General features: G+C 47.8%; 1 long non-coding RNA gene across 1 annotated transcript; it reads left to right on the forward strand.

Moving 5' to 3' along the window:
* The first annotated feature begins 2834 nt into the window (after window positions 1-2834).
* LOC133258960 (uncharacterized) lies at window positions 2835-14652 on the forward strand. The gene is made up of 2 exons (XR_009740212.1): window positions 2835-9022; window positions 10690-14652. It is a non-coding gene; the product is annotated as an uncharacterized LOC133258960 (long non-coding RNA).
* Window positions 14653-15039: the final 387 nt, after the last annotated feature.

Here is a 15039-nt window from a genome sequence, read left to right on the forward strand (position 1 = left end):
AGAAGCAGGCACAGACTTGATTATTTATGATTATTATTTTTTTGAAAACCGACATTTAATTATTTGTCTCTGTGCCTCAGGTTTTTGGAAGGGGAAGGATTTGACCAGTCCTCAGACAGGCACGGAGGAGGATAGTTCATCATATCTAGGGCCTGACTGCCTTCAAATGGCCTCTCAGTCTTGGCTTTGCCCCAGATTGCTTATGTTTCTGTCGCCCAGCACAGCACCGGCACATAGTAAGTGTTCAGCAAACCTAGGCTGACTCTCCAGTAAGAATATTTCTCACTCTGCCTGACCTTTATTACATGTCTCCACCATCTGAGGCTGCTGGAACTGAAGCAGGAACTCCATTTTGCCAAACTCTGCCTTCTTCAGTGGCTTTAGCAGAGCCTCTGTGTGTCCAGCCTCCTGTGAGTCCTGGTTTGTACGTACTTTTTCAACCCTGAAAAAATGTGTGTTTGGGCACTTGATTGGACTGGGCTTACAGGTGAAAAGGTAGAAAAAAACTGCCGCCCGCCCCCCCACCCCCCGGCCAAATCCTCATCTCTGATTCTATTGCAAATCCTCCTCAAAGACTGACCCAGCTCGCAGCCTTGACTTGCAGTCCTGGGAAAGGAGTCACGTGGCTGTGGTCTGTGTCAAGTGTCCTGCTGAGACCCAGCGGGAGGACGAGTCATATTAATTCTGTCTGACTCCAAGGGCCTCCTTGCAATTCTTTGCAGTGCCCGATCAGAGGTCCTCAGGGAAAAGAATATTTTTAAATCAAGGACCAAATCTTGGTGCAGGCAGCCCTCCTGGGGTTGGTGGCCAGCGCTCAATAGAGAAATCGAGTGTCCAGGGTCAGGCTTTCCACACGAAGGGCCCTGCCCACGTCTGTCATGAACGTGGAGCCTGCTGGCCTGCTCCAGTGGTTCTCCCTGCCCTGGAGCACTCTGTCTGGTGACTGACTGTAAACTTGGTCACTGAGGGGGGCTGTGGCTCTCCATCCCCGGACTGGTCACCGACCTCGCCCTCCTCAGAGGAGCAGGTCTGTGGCTTGAGAGTCGTTTGATGGGGTCGCAGTCTGGTTGGCCGACCAGGGGCATTGATTCCGTGCTCCTCTGTGAGCTCCCTGTTCATCTGGATGGGAGCTGCCCACGTGGCTCAGGGCCGGGGGCACTGGGAGCCTGGTGGGTGGCTGTCCCCCAGTCATGTGAAATGCTGTGGCCGTGTTTCTTTCCTCTAAGAGCCTGTTGATAAGTGTCATTCTGGACGTGGCTGCATCTCTGCGACAGCTTTGGGTTTTAATTTATTCATGTGTATGTTCTCAGAGCCCCATGCCACTGCCAAAGGCTTTATGGCCTCTTAAAGATTCAGCGCGTTTGCTTTATGGCCAGTGTTTGTCGAAGGGAAGTGGTGTTCAGGGAAATGCTCAGTCTGCCTTCTGACTGGATGATGGATGAAGGATTAGACTTTCCTATTTCATTTAGAGCATGAGCACCGCCTGGGCATATGCTGTCCAGCGCCGCCGGTTTTCCCAGGTTTTCATTAATTCGTGCCTACGTGCACAGGCCCATGGGGTCCGCTCTGCCAGGCTCGGGACTAGGTGTGCGCTAGGTTCCTATGACTCATCACACTGAATCCTGTGGTCACGGGTTCCTGAGTCCTGCTGCAGCACTCTGGGGATCTGGATGTAAGTCCCACGTCCTCCAAGTGCCGTGCAAACCCTCTCCAGCCTGGCCTGCCCCCGCGCCGTGCTAGACTCAAGGCTGGGTGTGTTGATAATGGTCTACTGAATAGCTTTTTTTTTTTTTTTGCATTTCTTTGCCACGGGGATGGTCTTGATCCCTGTCTCCTGTACAATGTCACGAACCTCCGTCCATAGTTCATCAGGCACTCTGTCTATCAGATCTAGTCCCTTAAATCTATTTCTCACTTCCACTGTATAATCATAAGGGATTTGATTTAGGTCATACCTGAATGATCTAATGGTTTTCCCTACTTTCTTCAATTTAAGTCTGAATTTGGCAATAAGGAGTTCATGATCTGAGCCACAGTCAGCTCCCGGTCTTGTTTTTGCTGACTGTATAGAGCTTCTCCATCTTTGGTTGCAAAGAATAGAATCAATCTGATTTTGGTATTGACCATCTGGTGATGTCCGTGTGTAGACTCTTCTCTTGTGTTGTTGGAAGAGGGTGTTTGCTATGACCAGTATGTTCTCTTGGCAAAACTCTATTAGCCTTTGCCCTGCTTCATTCTGTATTCCAAGGCCAAATTTGCCCATTACTCCAGGTGTTTCTTGGCTTCCTACTTTTGCATTCCAGTCCCCTATAATGAAAAGGACATCTTTTTTGGGTGTTAGTTCTAAAAGGTCTTCATAGAACCGTTCAACTTCAGCTTCTTCAGCATTACTGGTTGGGGCACAGACTTGGACTACGGTGATATTGAATGGTTTGCCTTGGAAACAAACAGAGATCATTCTGTTGTTTTTGAGATTGCATCCAAGTACTGCATTTCGGACTGTTTTGTTGACCATGATGGCCACTCCATTTCTTCTAAGGGATTCCTGCCCACAGTAGTAGATATATTGGTCATCTGAGTTAAATTCACCCATTCTAGTCCATTTTAGTTCGCTGATTCCTAGAATGTTGACATTTACTCTTGCCATCTCTTGTTTGACCACTCCAATTTGCCTTGATTCATGGACCTAACATTCCAGGTTCCTATGCAGTATTGCTCTTTACAGCATTGGACCTTGCTTCTATCACCAGTCACATCTACAACTGGGTATTGTTTTTGCTTTGGCTCCATCCCTTCATTCTTTCTGGAGTTATTTCTCCACTCATCTCCAGTAGCATATTGGGCACCTACTGACCTGGGGAGTTCCTCTTTCAGTATCCTATCACTTTGCCTTTTCATACTGTTCGTGGGGTTCTCAAGGCAAGAATACTGAAGTGGTTTGCCATTCCCTTCTCCAGTGGACCACATTCTGTCAGACCTCTCCACCATGACCCGCCCGTCTTGGGTGGCCCCACACGGCATAGCTTAGTTTCATTGAGTTAGACAAGGCTGTGGTCCATGTGATCAGATTGGCTAGTTTTCTGTGATTATGGTTTCAGTGTGGAAAATTCTGAAAGAGATGGGAATACCAGACCACCTGACCTGCCTCTTGAGAAACCTATATGCAGGTCAGGAACCTATATGCATGGAACTGGACATGGAACAACAGACTGGTTCCAAATAGGAAAAGGAGTACGCCAAGGCTGTATATTGTCACCTTGCTTATTTAACTTATATGCAGAGTACATCATGAGAGATGCTGGGCTGGAGGAAGCACAGGCTGGAATCAAGATTGCTGGGAGAAATATCAATAACCTCAGATATGCAGATGACAACACCTTTATGGCAGAAAGTAAAGAGGAACTAAAAAGCCTCTTGATGAAAGTGGAAGAGGAAAGTGAAAAAGTTGGGTTAAAGCTCAACATTCAGAAAACTAAGATCATGACATCTGGTCCCATCACTTCATGGGAAATAGATAGGAAACAGCGGAAACAGTGTCAGACTTTATTTTTTTGGACTCCAAAATCACTGCAGATGGTGATTGCAGCCATGAAATTAAAAGATGCTTACTCCTTGGAAGGAAAATTATGACCAACCTAGATAGCATATTGAAAAGCAGAGACATTACTTTGCCAACAAAGGTCCGTCTAGTCAAGGCTATGGTTTTTCCAGTAGTCATGTATGGATGTGAGTGTTGGGCTGTGAAGAAAGCTGAGTGCCCAAGAATTGATGCTTTTGAACTGTGGTGTTGGAGAAGACTCTTGAGAGTCCCTTGGACTGCAAGGAGATCCAACTAGTCCATCCTAAAGGAGATCAGTCCTGGGTGTTCACTGGAAGGACTGATGCTAAAGCTGAAACTCCAATACTTTGGCCACTTCATGAGAAGAGTTGACTCATTGGAAAAGACTCTGATGCTGGGAGGGATTGGGGGCAGGAGGAGAAGGGGACGACAGAGGATGAGATGGCTGGATGGCATCACTGACTCGATGGACATGAGTTTGGGTAAACTCCAGGAGTTGGTGATGGACATGGAGGCCTGGCGTACTATGATTCATGGGGTCGCAAAGAGTCGGACATGACTGAGCAACTGAACTGAATAGCTGTGGTGAGGAGCCAGGTGTCATGGTCAGTGTTACCAGGTGAAGGGAGCGCAGAGATGTGCAGACATGTCTGGTCCCCATCCAGCCTGCCACGCATCAAGGGAATGAGACAGTTGTAAGGAGCAGGAGCAACAGGGGAAGCAGGTACCACTCACAGAGGTTGGGCGAGTGTGGGTCTCACTGTGCAGGCCTGTCCCGCTTAGTGGGGGTGGATTCAGCAGGAGCCTCTCTCCTTGCTGCTGCTGCTGCTGCTGCTGCTAAGTGGCTTCAGTCGTGTCCGACTCTGTGCAACCCCATAGATGGCAGCCCACCAGGCTCCCCCGTCCCTGGGATTCTCCAGGCAAGAACAATGGAGTGGGTTGCCATTTCCTTCTTCAATGCATGAAAGTGAGAAGTGAAAGTGAAGTCACTCAATTGTATCTGATTCTTAGTGACCCCATGGATTGCAGCCTACAAGGCTCCTCCGTTCATGGGATTTTCCAGGCAAGAGTACTGGAGTGGATTGCCATTGCCTTCTCCGTCTCTCCCTGCAGCCACAACCTTGAAACAGGATTTTATTACCTTCTACCCCGGTGCCTTGTGCAGGAGAGCCAGGTACAGCAGCGGGGAGGAGAGACAAGTGTGGTGGGTGGGCTTGGCCAGCGACCCTGTCCCATCAGAACCAGAAGAGAAGTGAAGGGCCCTGAGCTGTGCAGATGAGCAGTGACCCCACCTCCAGTCTGCATGAAGCCAGGAGAGGATTCCTCATCCCCACCCCGCTAGCAGGGAGGTTGAGAGCGACAACTGATATCCAAAGAAAGTCATGGGCTGCACGGACCCTTGCATCCTTGTGACAATGGCACCTGGTCAGGGCTGAGGGACATTCTGGCTCCTGAAAGGGCCCCTCCCCACCCCCACCCCCAGGGGGCAGATGTCCTGGCTTTGGAATGACCTGATCCTTTAACATCTTCCTTGACATAAAGACCCATAACCTTCTTTGGATATCAGTTGTCAGTGACAAAAATTCCTGGGTCAGATTGGAGGATTTCACAGTCTCATCTACATAACTTCGGTTTTATGAGTTTGCCCTCCGAAGGAAGGATGGTGGAGCAAGAAGGTAGGTGGAAATGCTGCTCCTTTGGCTTTAGATTCCGTCAGAGACAGCAGAGTCAATGGCAGTTATGCCAAGCATGGTGTGTCTCACTTAGAATTGTATGAATATGCAAGGAACAGAAAGCCAGCTAAAATGGCTTGAACACATATGGGTTTATTTTTCTCACATAAGCAAATGTTCAGAGGTAAGGCTTGCTATCCCTGGTTCCCTTCATCCATGATGCTCACGCAAGCTCCTCCTTTGCCTCATGGTTGCAAGATAGATGCTATGGCTCCAGACACTATGTCTGAATTCAAGGGGAAAAGAAGGAAATTGAGGAGTTGAACCAGCCTTGTCTATCACTTTAATAGGAAAAGGAAAGTTGTCCCAGAAGTGTTCTTAATCTACTTCTTCCATTTGGGTCCAGAGTGGATCGTGAGGCCACCCTTGGTTGCAAGAGAAGTTGGGAAGTTGGGGGAAAGGATGGTCACGATGATCTGGTCTGGGCATGTGGCCACCACAGATAAGGGGAAGAAGAGGGGAAGGAGGATATGGAGGCTACAATAGGTACTTTGACTGAACTGACTTTTGAGTCACATCTCCAAGCAGAGAACCACCAATCTAGATTCATTTAGGATCCCATCTCGAGGAAACAGGGTCTTTTCACCTGCCGTCTTATGTAGAAAAATTGTTTCTACAAGTGACATTATTAACTTCCTGGCCAAGCAGCCCTGTGGGTTGACCTTCACTTGCCAGTTGAGAGGAAACTGCTGATTCCTGCATGTTTACCAGCTGTTCTGTTCAAAAGGGTTGCCTAGTTGGAAAGAAAATGAAGCAGATGGGTCTGAGGTTTCAGGATGAAGTTGAAGGTAGGAAGGAGGGACATCTTTCTTGAACGACAAAAATCTCCAGTCTCAGTGAAACGCTGGTTTGTGACAAGATCTTCGAGAGCCAGGGCCAAGTGGCGGTTGCCCATGGAAACCGAGGGACCTTTTCTCCTGATTGGGTAGCTGGTCTCGAAGAGGATTATGGCAGCCTGGCCACCATGTCTATTTATTTTTTTAAATTCTTTTTTTAAATTGAAGTATAGTTGATTTACAATGTTGTGTTTCTGATGTACAACAAAGAATGATTCATATACATATATAATGGCTTTCCTGATGGCTCAGATGGTAAAGAATCTGCCTGAAATGCAGGAGACCCGGGTTTGATCCCTGGAGAAGGGAATGGCTACCCACTCCAGTATTCTTGCCTGGAGAATTCCATGGACAGAGGAGCCTGGCAAGCTTATAGTCCATGGGGTTACCAAGAGTCAGATACAACTCAATGACTAACACTTTCATAAATATATTTCATATTATTTTTCATTAGGAGTTTATTGCAAGACATTGAATATAGTTCCCTGTGCTATGCAATAGGACCTTGTTCTTCTGGCTGCCATGGTTTCATGGAGGTTTTTTCTTAAAATTACATACATGGAGAGAAAACTCAGGATGGGGATAAGAGCTCACAGCAGATGGACTGTTGGTTTTCTCTCAGAAAGAGACTTCAGGACCCTCCAGCAAAGCTCTGCTAGTTATTATTTAAGGATCCAAAGAGAGGCCTCTCTCCTTTAACGCTGATGAGAGATCTGATATGAAGTGAGTGTGGCTCCTGATATTTCTAATTCTAAAAAAAATTCAGAGAGTTTTTAACCCGAGGTAAGGTTAGGTGCTGGCTTATGAGAGGTAGAGTTCTTAGTTGAGCCACATGGTTCTTACAAATGAAACTTATACTTATTTAAATAGTATATATGTTTATTTATTTGTGTTTACAAAAAGAACTCTGGACTGGCTCACAGGTTTCCTGATTCCGCTTTCCTGGCTGGAGAGGAGCGGTCCCTCAGGCCACCTGGTGGCCACAACGGGCACTGCAGTGTCCAGCGGGGACGGTGTCCAGGGGGGTCCCTGCCAACTTCAGCTCCTTTCTGTGAGAGAAAAGACATACTGGCTGATCGGTGCTAATTGGATGGTGATTTTGGGGTCTTTTGGATTTCATCCTCCTGTCTTTTTGTATAAGTGTCTTTTGCTATTATGCTTTTTATTGTAAAAAACACATAACAAAATTTGCCGTTTTCGTAACATCTTTACTGTTTTCACCTGTACAGTTTATAGTAATATTGAGTATATTCCCATGATTGTGAAGCAGAGCTTCAGAACTTTTCATCTGGTTGAACTGAAACTGTATCCGTTAGCCTACAACCCTCTCTGACTTCCTCTCACATTGTCATTCAGTGGGGAATGTGTAAGCCTGTCTGGCTGACCACAGCTGAGGACCTGGGGCTTCAGTGGAGAGCTGGCAGCTTGCAGCCTGAGGCCCCTTCTCCAATGGGGGAGATGGGGCTGAAGAAGGTAAAGCAGTTTCCCAACGCGGGGCTTACGGATCAGCATGGAAGGGGCGGTGGTGCAGCGGGGAGCCTGTGAGGCGGGCGTGGGTGATTGAGCCAGGCTCCCTCTCGAGGACCCTGCTTCCTGGAGGGGCCGGGGGCCTAATTGCATGAGGTGGTTGCCGTGGAAAGAGAAGCTGGTCAGGCCAGTGAGTCAGTTCAAGGCAGCGGAGCTGAACTGAACCTGTGTCTCTTGTGTCGAATTTGCCTTATGCTGGTACGTGGAGGAGACTGTTTTCCTGCTGGTTAATGTGAATTACAGTAATATTTGCTTTCTTTGACAGAATCGTCCCAAAGTGACGGGAAGCAGTCCCCAGTGCTCGTTGCAGCTCAGCCGGGCCCCTCACCTGCTGGGAGGAGGCTGGTTCTGTGAACACGAGCTCCTATCCTCTTCCTAGTATCCCTAGCCACAGGGTAGGACGTCTGTGTGTAGATGTGTATGTGTGAAGATACAGTCTGTTTACATGTAAAATGTGTGTCTGTTTATAAAAAGGGCAAACCAAAGACTGCAGGGGTACAGGACAGGAGATGCTGCCCGTAGTCCTGGGTGGGAGGAGTCCCTGCCCAGACCTGGGGGTGAGGACCCCAAGGGCCAAGTGACAGGGCGCTGACAGCCTCCTCTCTAGATCATGAGGCCCTTAATGTCCTACATGACCCCAAGCCCGCTTTCAGGGCCCCATCTCAGGGCCCATCCTCCCGAGAGCTGACTAGGGCTGGCACGTCCACGTGTGTGCGAGGCCCCCTGAGCCGTGGGAAGGTGTGAGGGAAGGGACCAGAGAGGGAGTGAGGGGCAGGCTGCCTTGCACCACTGTTCTCACTGTGGGACTCTGGCTGCTGTTCAGTCACTAAGTCACGTCTGACCCTGCGACCCTGTGGACTGTATCCTGCCAGGCTCTTCTGAATGGGATTGTCCAGGCCAGAATACTGGAGTGGGTTGCCATTTCCTTTTCCAGGGGATCTTCCCGACCCAGGGATCAGACCTGCGTTTCCTGTATTGGCAGGAGGGTTCTTTACCAGGGGAGTCGTGGAGCTCCAAGGAGCCCGAGTTCTGCCTTGGAAATTGGCCTCCGTGTCCATGTAAGGAAGTGCTTCTTCAAGAAAAGGATGGCACGTATTCTATTTAAGAATTTATTCTTTTAAAATACACGTCCACATAGAATGCAGGCCTCTGTCTGTGACCTTGTGCCAGAGCCCACACATGTTAAGGGCAGTCTATTAAATTCCCCTTGTGTATTTACCTTTGAAGTCATGAAAATGTTTTACATAATGATGCCATGAAATTATATTTTAAGGTGTGCTTCCTAAACGTTGAAAGCAAAGAGAAACAGCTGAGCAGAACTGGGTCTTGGACCGGTGGCATAACTATCCCCAAAGGGACTGTTTCAGGTGACTATAAAATGCAGTCATTTGACACTACATCCCTGTTTGGGCTGTATTCTGGGGATAAAAAGAACTGCGGAACGTTTTAAGAACTGTATCCAGTGACTCTGTGGCGTGTGGTGGTATTAGGCGTTTTCATTCTGAAATGATCATGTGTACATTGTGTAATAAAGCACGGGAGTGTGTCCATTTGCCTCCCGGAAGCTCCAGCCCCAGCCTCGTGTTGCCTTTGGAGACAAGCCAGTGAGCCTCGTGTGCCGGGACCCAGTTCCTCCCGATGAGAACAGGGCTGCAGACCCCTCTACTGAGGTTGTCCCAGTGCCATCCCCGGGGCTGCTGTGAAGGTGAATGCCTTAGTTCTCGTGACAGGCATTTAGCCAGCTAGCATCCCTGCTCTCTGGCTGCCTGTGCTCGGCCTGGTGGCCACGTTAGGGCTCCTGGGCAAATGTTTGCTGTTTGGGTAAATACATCCTTTCCTACTGCTCAACTTCAAATTAAAACAACTCAAAAGTAATGTCTGAAAAGCGCTGGGTCCAATCAGGAGGCAGAAACTGTACAATAATTTGAACAAGGGACATTCACTATAAGAAATTATGAAACAACGGTATGAAAGTGGCTATAAAGATGGAAAGAGAACTCGGGTGCCCTAGGTCAGGAAGACACCCAAGAAAGGGCAGACTGGGAAGGGGGTTCACCATAGATGAAACAGGTATGGTGTGGGCTGGGGGGGCGGTCACTGGCTGGGACAGAAGTCCACTGGTGGCCTCGGCCAGAGCTGACCCATGTCCCCTGGCAGCAGGAACGTGTGTCCCAAAGCACAGGCAAACGGGGCTTATAGGTGGGCACATAGAGAGTGGTCAAGGCGCCGCTGCCTGCATGAGGCTGGCAGCACAGCAGTGTCCCCACTGGGGGTCTGCAGCTGGGCAGTCACCAGCCTGGGCCAAGGCTCTGATGCTGCCTGTGTGCTAGGGCGGGGCACCACCGGGCATACACACACACACACACACATACACACACACATACACGCATGCACACAACTGACAATGCAACAGGGATGAAAAAGAGCAAACGTCTCTCCCAGAAACGAGGGGAAAGGACCTGGCCTTCTCCTGCATGGGTCCTCTCTTGCCCTCTACTGACAGAAGTTTAGCATTGCACCCATGGTCAAGGAGAGCCAGTGAGTGCTCACAGCCGCTTATCACAGAGCAGGTGCTGCAGGCGAATTTGGATCCCGTAGGCAACAAACTGATAACTGGCTCGCTGGGTGAAAATCTGCAAGATAGAATTGTATGAAGTTACTGAAAATTCTGTTTTATAAAACTATTTCATGCCCTGAGAAAATCCTCATGATATGCTGTGAAAAAGCAGATTACAGAAGCAATCAATACACTGTAATCCAAATTAAAAAAAAGAGAGAGCTAAGATCCTTGTTTATAAGATTTCTGAATGTCTTCTCTCCCCCTGCCTGTCAACCCCCATAATTTGGTGAGAGTGAGAAAGTGGGTCAAAGTTCGGGCAGTGATAGTCACCTTGTGTGTTAGAGAAGTGATGATTTTCATTCCCTTCCTGTCATCTGTCTCACTCCTTGCCCAGGAGCAGCTGGGGGAATGTGCAGGGAAAGCATTATGTTACTCAGATGCTTGGCCACTTTCCTGCTCCTTTTTTGCTTTCAGAATCCCCTCAGTGATGTTGGACTGGCCTCTCCTCAGGCCGGGGGAACTGGAAAGGACTGGACCCCGGCTTCAGGAAAGGGTGTGAGAAAAGATGGTTCCCTTTATCCCTCAGACCAGCAGGGTCAGTGGTCACGTGAAGAAAGGTGGTCAGTGGCCGACGGTGCGAGGTAAACCGTGCTTAATCGCTTTTATTGATACAGTTTCTCAGGGTCCCTGTGTGCCCGGGACTCTCTAGCTGGGCAACAGCAAGTCCCGGTTTTTATTTTAATTCATGTGTGTGTGTGATTCGTGGAACAGTTTGGAAAATGCTGCTATGGAAGCATATGAAAGATGTCTACAAACATTTTTAAAGCTACAATACCAAAACACCTTTGACCTCATAGCATATCTTCTTATACTAATGATTGACTTTTGTTACAAATAGAAGTCTATCCTCATAAAAATATCACTGCCTCTATATACATACACACACATATGCAACTGATATACACACATAAATGCACATAATACACACAATACACATGTATACACACATATATATGCACACAATATACATACACATAACACACCTACACACACATGGGTACGTACACATGCTTACACATGTATAAACATAATACATGCACATAATATAAAACACATACATATACCTGCACCTGTATATGCATATACATATAGACACACACATAGATACATATATACACATATGTACACACATAATATGCATACACATACATATCCTCACACATATACCCTTACATACATACACTGTACATACATACGCCATCTAGATTTGTCATAGCTTTTTTTCCAAGCAGCAAGTGTCTTTTAATTTCATGGCTGCAGTCACCATCCGCAGTGATTTTGAAGCCCAAGAAAATAGTGTCACTGTTTCCATTGTTTCTCCATCTATTTGCCGTGAAGTGATGGGACAAAAAGCCATGATCTTTGTTTTCTGAACGTTGAATTTTAAGCCAACTTTTTCACTCTCCTCTTTCACTTTCATCAAGAGGCTCTTTAGTTCCTCTTTGCTTTCTCCATAATGGTGATGTCATCTGCACATCTGAAATTATTGATATTTCTCCTGGCAATCTTGATTCCAATTTGTGAATTATCCAACCCGGCATTTTGCATGATGTACTCTGCATATAAGTTAAATAAGCAGGGTGACAATACACAGCCTTGACGTACTCCTTTCCCAATTTGGAATCAGTCCATTGTTCCGTGTCTCCTTCTATCTGTTGCTTCTTGACCTGCATACAGATTTCTCAGGAGGCAGGTAAGGTGGTCTGGTATTCCCATCTCTTGAAGAATTTTCCACAGGTTGTTGTGATCCACACAGTCAAAAATTTTTAGTGTAGTCAATGAAGCAGAATAGGTATTTTTCTGGAACTCTCTTCTTGCTTTTTCTATGATCCAATGGATGTTGGGAATGTATACACATATATACAAATAATGTACACATACAAACATATGCTTGCATGCAATATATATTTATAGACATACAGATACATATACATACACACATGTAATGCATATACCTACACATATATACTACACATAATATACACATAATACACATGCATGCATATAGCATAACATGCATATATACACTCACACATAATACACACAACGTATGTGCACATGTGTGCACACAATATACACTCATGTGCATGCTTATACACACGCACAGAGACACATATCCACACACTGACAAAGATCGAGGTTTCTGTGCCACGAGACAGCAGCTCTCTTCTCGTAGGAATAAAATTATGGGCAATTTATCCCGTCTGTGCTTTTGTGTAATCTCCAAAATTCCTGTGGTTGGTTGTTGGTTTTGTACTAAAGCAGAAACACCCGTGAACTGCCTTCTGTTGTGTTTTCACTGTAGCGTTACAGCCACTTGGAAGGAGGGCTCAACACACGCCCCGTCAAGGTGACTGCCCAGAGGCTGTCTCTGCCGTCACGTCTCCTGTTGAGGCAGCCACATTGCAGATGTCAGCGGGGAAGGTTCTCTGACCTGCTAATGGGCTGCGTCCGAATCGGCAGGGTCTGCCTTCCTTTTCAGGGTCACGCTTGTGTTTTCTCAGCTGCTGGAGCCTGACCCTCTCTGACAATTATTACTTCATGTCAGAAGGCTGCTGGGCAAGCTGGAGCTGCTGGGAGAGACGAAGCTGCCCCCATCAAACTCTGGGTGGTGAGGCTCTGGCAGAGGGTTAAAGGTTCCAGAGTTTTCTGTGAAAAGACTTCTCGGCTGTTCCTGTGCCCCCCTCCCTCCTGGGCTCCCTCATACCCCTCACCAGCCTGCAGCTGGAACAGAGGCCTCGGACGGTGGCGCCATCGTGGGGCCGGGTCTGTGTCGTGACAAAGAGACAAGAGAGATGGCCCTGGGCTGCCCAGTGACCATCTTCAGGCGGATGATCTGAGTCTCCTGGGATTTCTTCCAAGAGGAAGTGCAGAAGGCCTCTCTCTCCCTATCATAACGACGACCACCCACTTGGACTCCAGGTTTCGTCCAGGCAGGAGGGAGCGAGGGGGCCAGTGTTTGCTGCCTCCATCGCTTCACCAGCTCTTATTTACAGATGCCGACTGGGGCCTTCCTGGAAGAGGAATTCATCTGAGAGGAAAGCGAGGGTCCCTGAGAAGGATAAGGGGTGGCGGAGGGCAGCCGTCAGCTCCTCCCACCTTTGTGTGTCCCAGCAGAAGGTCCCAAGATGGCAGGAACCCGCCTGGCTCAGGCAGAAGCTGGCGGATCTTCAGATTCTGACTCTCAAGCTCGAGAGCACCGGTGACATGGAGCTCCAACTTGTGGCTTCTCCCACCTCACTCTCTGTGCACCCGGGGGTGGCCTGGGGAAATGGCCCTGCTTCTTGGCAGCACTGAGAGTGCCCTCTGTTTACATGGGTGCCTCTACAATGAAGATGGCTAGTCACCACCACAATGGCTAATGCTTTTGGAAGGCAAAAAGTGCTTGCGATGGATCCTTTCATTTAAAGTAGTCTTTCAACACATACGTGAACACATCCTGTGTGCCGGCACGGTTCTAGACACTGAAATCAGTGGTAGACGAAAGAGACGAAATCTCCTGAAGGAATAACACGTGTCCTGTACACAGGATGGAACAATATTTAGCCTTTGAGTGAGGGGACACAGATGTGCTACAACGCATGAACATGTGACCCTATGTGCGACAACATAGATGAACCTTGAGGGTGTTGTGAAGGAAATAAGCCAGAAACGAAAGGACAAATACTGTGTGATTTCACTTGCCTGGAGCAGTCAGGTGCGTAGGGATAGGAGCAGAAAAGTGGTTGCCAGGGTCCGATGGGAGGGGGGAGGATGAGGCATTGTTGTTTAATGGTGTTGATTTGAAACAAATAGATGGCTAGATATTTCTCTAGCAAAGAGGTTTATTCAGAATCAGCAGAGAATTGCAACTCAACAATGGTGAGTACATCTAAGTCCCTGCCTAGCAAGGGAAGGAGGAGCCTTTTACAGGGGGATCGCTGGGGCCTTAAGAAGGTGGATGCACAGCACCTCTTCCCTGGGTTTTTACAGAAAGCTCCTCAGGTAATTCTCTTGGGCAGCTGGAGCTGAGAATCCCTGTTTCACAATCTTGAGTGCACCTTTAATCAACTGCGGAGCTTTAAAAATAATACCGATATCTGTGTCCCATCCTGAAGTTTTGATGTTGTCTGAGTGCCCTTGAGCTATGGGGCTTCTGAAAGCTCCCAGGATGGCCCACTTTCCATCCTTGACCATGAGCCAGGCTGGCAACTCTGCATCGCTCTGCCAGGGCCCGAGCCTCCATCAAGCACAGTGCCTAGGACTCATGATACTCTCAGGGGTCCACAGCATTTAGTTTTCATTTCTTTAAAAATCAGAAGCAAAAAGAAAATGAACATTTATATTGAAGAAAATGTTGTCATATGTGCTGTTAATATATTCACCTTTGTACCAACACTGCTATAATGTGGAATTTTTAAGACTTTTTTTGTGCAGGAAGAGCCCACACAGGTCATGGTGCTGTCCTAATGTCTGCTTTGATCTCAGTGGTCCCCCAAGGTCCCATCCAGAGCTTTGAACCCAGAGGGTGCTGAGTGAATGAGGGAGGAGACTCAAAGGATTAAACAGCTACAAGGAAAAAAAATTGTTACGAGGGGGATGGATGAACGTGGAACATTCCATGGAACTCGTCCATGGAACGAACTTGGCAGAGCTTGAAAGACGTGGCGAGATTAGGCTGGGAAGAAAAAGCCAGGAGAGTGGATGTCTGCCCCCACCAGGCACCCCGTGGTTTTTTACGAGAAGTGACACCACGCCTTTAATACCCCAGGGCTTCCCTGGTGG

Source organism: Bos javanicus, chromosome 13, assembly GCF_032452875.1.
Source record: "Bos javanicus breed banteng chromosome 13, ARS-OSU_banteng_1.0, whole genome shotgun sequence".
NCBI lineage: Eukaryota > Metazoa > Chordata > Mammalia > Artiodactyla > Bovidae > Bos > Bos javanicus.